Source organism: Anomalospiza imberbis, chromosome 2 (genome assembly GCF_031753505.1).
Source record: "Anomalospiza imberbis isolate Cuckoo-Finch-1a 21T00152 chromosome 2, ASM3175350v1, whole genome shotgun sequence".
Classification (NCBI taxonomy): domain Eukaryota; kingdom Metazoa; phylum Chordata; class Aves; order Passeriformes; family Viduidae; genus Anomalospiza; species Anomalospiza imberbis.
In genome coordinates, this window is record NC_089682.1 from 66,544,319 (window position 1) to 66,550,002 (window position 5,684).

Sequence of the window (5,684 nt, forward strand, 5' to 3'; positions counted from 1 at the left end):
ATTCAATTACAACTTTATTCAAAATCCTATAAATAAACATCTGCATTTCCAAAGGTAGCTAGTTATGCTGATGTTTGATTTGACACATCAAAGCAGGCTCAGGTCTTCACAGCATTGACATTCAGCAATCTGTAAAAAAGACAAAATCTGCTCTAAGGATAGATGAGACACCACATAGTGAGCCCTCCAAACCACTGGTCACTTTTAGGGAAAGGCAGTAAAAGGAAGAAGGAAAATGCATTTACTTAAGTAAATTCAGCAATATGAATACATTTTTTTTCTTTTTATCTCTTCTGTTTATATCTCCTGCATATTTTCCCTTTATTTTTTAGTTTCTATCTCTGTTTTCCTGAACTGTATTCTCCTCTTTTCTGTTTCCTTCAGGAATTGCTAACCTTCTGTATGTCTCCTCTTTCATTCCCCTAATCAGTGCTTCTTCCTTTTCCTTCACTGGTTCCTCTCCTCTGGCACTAAACACAGCAGGCTCATCTTCTGTCACCGTCTCCTCCCTTTTGTCCATTTCTATAGCCTGTACCCCTCCATCTCCCCACTAGTCTCTCCTTTCTTCCCCAGATCCTTACACAGAAAAGACTGCATGAATGGAGATGGTTTGGTGAACACAGGAGCTGAAGCTAGATTGCTCCCAGTTTCTCTCCCATTATGTATCTTTTCTGCCACCTCTTCTCTCGTGATGCTTGCCTGCCCACTGCAAAACAGGCAGCATAGCTAGTGAGGAGGGCACCATTTGTCTCTAGCAGCAGTCCCTGAGAATGAAGGTACATGCAAATTCCCAAAGGAAAATCAACAGATTTTCAGCACCTACATCAATCTGAATGAACTGCTTTGTTTTAAAGCTTTTCTTTCACCATGGTTATGAGCAGGAAATAGAGAAGATAATGATATTTGAAAACTCTGCTTGCCTTCACTAGAAGCCTGAGGTACATGAGTTTAAAAATGATGCCAACATCTCAAAACTCTGAGTCATTCTGTAGTTGTTAGGTCTGCTCTATAACTAAATGTTCCTACAAGTAAGTAACTCTGAAGTAAAGGCAGTGTGGCAGAAGGCTGTACTGGTTAAACACTTCTTATACCAGTAATAGCTTAATCCATGCTGCTCTTGTAACTAAGATGCCACTATCTCCTGATCTCACAAGATCAAGATAGGAAGAAAGAAGTGCTGTCATTTTTAAACCACTATCCCCCAAGAATGTGGGAATGAGCTTCATGTAATGGCAAAATATGCTGAGTTCATATATTCTGCAAGCTCATGGTATTAAAAATATTCCTCTTAAAAAGCAAACAAGCTCTGTTTCTTAGGGTTTAAAGAGAGTTAGGTTAGCAGAGAATGTGGGCACACACTAAACTAAAATCTATAAAGAACAGGTCTGCTCAACGAAAGCCACACTCTACAGACTGTAGAGAGAAACACATTTCCCAAAGCACCAGCTGACCACTGCAGGCAAATACTAAAATTTCTGAAAGAATACCTAGATCAAGCTCTTTTCAGGAGGTGTTCTGGAGGAGTGCTTTTCCAAACAATTGAATTTCTTAGGGTTGGATGCTAAGAACAGTAAGGCTCATAAAGAACATGAAACCAATACTCACCATCTATCAGTAGGAACCAAGTGATTATTCTACAAAATAGATGAGGAACCTTTACAAAAAGTTTCAGAATATGAAATAAGGTGACTCAACACAACAGTCCTGAACAGATTTCTTCTGCAAAGATTTCAAAGTCTGTTGCCTACTTACTAAAGGAAGAGATGGGTTAGCTCTGCAGAAAGATGCCCTGCAACTTAAAAATGAGGTGTTATAGTGGAAGTTTCTTATTATTGACTCTTACTTTTCATTCTTGCATGTCTTGAGTAGAATTGAGGCTGTAAAAGTAAGTCACTGCTGTTCTGTGACACTGGTTTCAGGCTTCTAATGGAGAAATTGTTCTTCACATTCCAAACTTCTTCCAGAGGCACTGTTAACAATTTGGCAAAATAATAGCTTTATAACTGATTACTTCAGCTTGTTCTAGAATTAATATAAAACTACACAATAATATTCTCCCATAGTTAATGAAAACAGATTGACATCTTCAGAGAGAAATTCAGATTGCCAAAGGTGCACAACGCTCTCTACTGTTTATAGAAGCTCTTAGGACTACTCAGGCACCCAACTGAAGCAGGATATAGCTTGTCTATAATAAATAAGAAACAGCAGTAATACCACTGATGCAGGCAGCATCCTTTTTTGTCATACTGGAACACCAAATGCCCTCATAAAAATAAAGAAAACAACACCCACCCCCAAAAAACCCAACCCAAACCAAAAACTAACGAAACAAACAAAAAAACAAAGAACAAAATTAAAAGCTAATTTATTTTGTGGAAAGGTTACCATTTACTAGCCATCTAATTTATTTTAAACAATACACTTTAGTAGTTTAAACTGTGTAAATCAGTAACCATCCAACCTGACAACTGTTGCCTATCAGAGCCCAGGCCACTTAGTAAGCATCTCTAATTGTCCAAACAACTGAAAAAGGAATTCAGTACTCAAGGAATAATCTGTACACCAGCATCTATATTTATCATTTACCTTTTTTATGCTATGCCTATAACATTATGCTATACATACCATTTCTGTACTGAGCTTGATATAGATCCATATTATACAGTCCTGTAACAAATTTGTGTAGTGTTTCTCTATTATTTTTGTACTTTAAGCTTTTGTAACATACATTTCTTTGGTACACTCCTCAAAAGTCATGAGAACATATAAGGTAACATCCATTTATTCAACCAGACTGAAATATTCCAGACAGTTTTGATCCATTGGCAGATGAATGCAGAAAAAATGGTTGTGTTCAGCTCTTAGTAAAATTAGACACATGAGCAGATTGAGCAGACCAGTGTTAACATCTGCAACACAGCTCTGTGTTCAGGACTCCTTTTCAGTCAACAGGAAAAGAACAGGCACTTTTAGAACATGACACATGCAATGACAGGTGTCTAGGACAAGTCAGAAGAATGTCCAAAGAGCCTTTCTTCCTCTGCTTACTACACACAGAGGCTACCTAAGTCAGTCATTTGCAGGTGTGTGCTGCAATTCTTTACAGAGCCTAATCATAGTAATAAGAATTACAGGCTGAAATGTTCTTTACATCCACTGGGTACTGATTACATCACCTAATTTAGGTACATTTTTTCTGTGAATCCAACTGTTTTAAATTCATTTTGAGTGAGTTTAGAAATGGGTCTCAATCCTACACAAGAAAAACAGTATTCTAATAACTATAGCATTTCTTTCAAAGAAAAAAGGTAACAAAACCTCCCTACTGCTTGGCAATTGTTTCTGCTTTATTAAACTGATATATCATATGGTATTATCTGTGTTCTCTCTGGTCTCATAATTTCTGACCAAAAAAAAAGAGAAAAAAGTAATAAAGACTATATGTAATTCTTCTGTTTCTAAATTTTCTGCACAATATTGCATAAATGTTCTGTAATTTTGCCACAGTTCCTGAAAACAATCACTTGCCCTGACAAACATTTGCTGTTTGCTGATAAGGAGGATTACCTGCAGCTGGATGATTAACACTGCATTCTTCTTCCTGTAAATGAAAGTGCTCCTCCCAGTATTTCTTTAACTCTCCTAGGTGGCTCAACATATACACATTTCTGCCCTGTTAGTAAAATATATTACAAAACAACCAGTTATTGTAAATCCCTTGAATGCTGATGTACTTTGCTGAATGCAATTGTCAAGCTATGCTACTCCGCATCCGTCTTCAATACTCAGTGAACCAAATCTATGACAGTGAACAAACATACGACAGTGCTCAGCCAGGCCCTACTCCCCAGGACAGGCAGATGGTACAGGACAGGGCCCTGGTGGGTCCACCCAGACAGAGTGTGCTGGGGGACAGCTGTGGGTGTCATCAGCAGCTACTCCTCTGTGTCACCCAGCGTGGCCGCGGGAGCGGGGCTGATTTATTAAAGAAATATGGATATTGATCTAGTACCGATATCCAGCTGTGCCGGACAAAAACTCTCTAACAGTTTGAAGTTAGAAAGTGTGTGTTTATTGCGACGCCGGGCAGCGTGCGGGATAGCTCCCAAATACACACCGCGCCTTTCAGATGATTAGAGTCCTTTTATCCATACAAGTATTGAGTACCCAAAATGCAAATTCATATTCATCATTTTGGTACATCCCATTCCTCGCTTCGTATGCTAATAGTTTCAAAAGCTATTAAGCATACGTAGTTTGTTCCTTGAAATGGGTCGGTGGTCCCTTTCATGGGGAGGACTCCCAAAATGAGGAAGTAAATGAAGTCTTCCTCATTCTGACCTTTCTACCTTTTCTATGCAAATATGACAAATGAACCTTGGTAGAACTCCCATTCCCTGTCTTCAATTGGTTTCAGAATAGAGGAGGCCCACAATTGTCTTATGTTCCTAAAAGCTATTTGTCAGTTTCTATATTCTTCATTATAAACCCAGCTAACTAAACATTGTGTTGACAAGCAATCAATTATTAGTTAACTACTAACTCTTAACTTCATCAAGGCCTACTCATTTATTTTAATTAACTCTGGTAAGGCTTACCTCTAACTAAAATCTTAGCTCCTCTAAAATCTCTAAATCCCTTAAAGTTTATGTTTCAGGGCACGCATATCACAAACCCTGTACTGTGGGCTGTCACCACGGGCCTGCCCTACAGAAGGATGCCATGCCATTCTCGCCCGAGGCAATGCTGGGCCGAGGAGAACAACCGCAGAGTCCACTATTACTGATGTATATCTACTGATACTCAAAAGTACTAGTTTGGTCATAAAATGAGGCATCTTCAGACACTGCTTATTGGACTGAAGTGGCCTTGTAATCCACATCTCTATCATTCCTTGATACATTTATTCATCTTCTTCCACAGATGTCCTGAAACCAAACTTTGAAAAATAATAAACATTAAAATCATGTTACACCATTCATAGTTCAAAAGCTGTGTTTCCATTTTCCAAAAGAAAATGCTGAATATTACATACTGCTTCTAAAAGGTGGGTGACCAAAACACCCTCCACAGTAGCTTGATCAGAGCACCAAATGTGGTCCAACATACCCCAACCCTGCTGCTACTGCTACAATTGTGCTGCGGATGTTTTAGTGGAAAGGGGCTTGGGATTACTCAGTAAGTCATCTGCATGGGACAGTGAAGTGTTTGCTACAGCTCTCATAGTGACAGTACTTCAGCACTTACATTCAATTTTCAGTTTGTTTAACAGAGAAGCGAATTTCTCCACTTCTAAATTACAGATGGTAAAGCTGAAGCTGAAAACCATACTGCATACCCATACCATGGCAGAATTTTAGTGCACTAACGCAAAAGTGCAAGAAAAATACTAAATTACCTGTAACTAAATCAGACACGACAGTATGCTACCTGTTTATCCTCAAATGGCTGTGGCTCATTTTTTCAACTAATGCCACATTCTTGACATTTAGCCTTTGTGCAACTTAATTGCAAGGGAAAAGTAAACAGGATCTTGGTAGAAAATCACTTCCTTGAAAAGCACCAGGAAAATAATAAACCAAAACTACTTTCTATCCTATGAATAATGTGTTTGATTTATGAACAAGCAATTGTATTGGAAAAGCCCAAATGGGCTTTCAATTAAAAATATGACAAAATAC

The 5,684-nt window shown here is 38.4% G+C and overlaps 1 long non-coding RNA gene across 1 annotated transcript; it reads right to left on the reverse strand.

The window, feature by feature from the left end:
• Positions 1 to 3,716, reverse strand: LOC137469093 (uncharacterized). The gene is made up of 3 exons (XR_010996338.1): positions 3,571 to 3,716; positions 1,844 to 1,969; positions 1 to 129 (listed from the first exon to the last, which is right to left on the reverse strand). It is a non-coding gene; the product is annotated as an uncharacterized lncRNA (long non-coding RNA).
• Between the last annotated feature and the right edge of the window lie 1,968 nt (positions 3,717 to 5,684).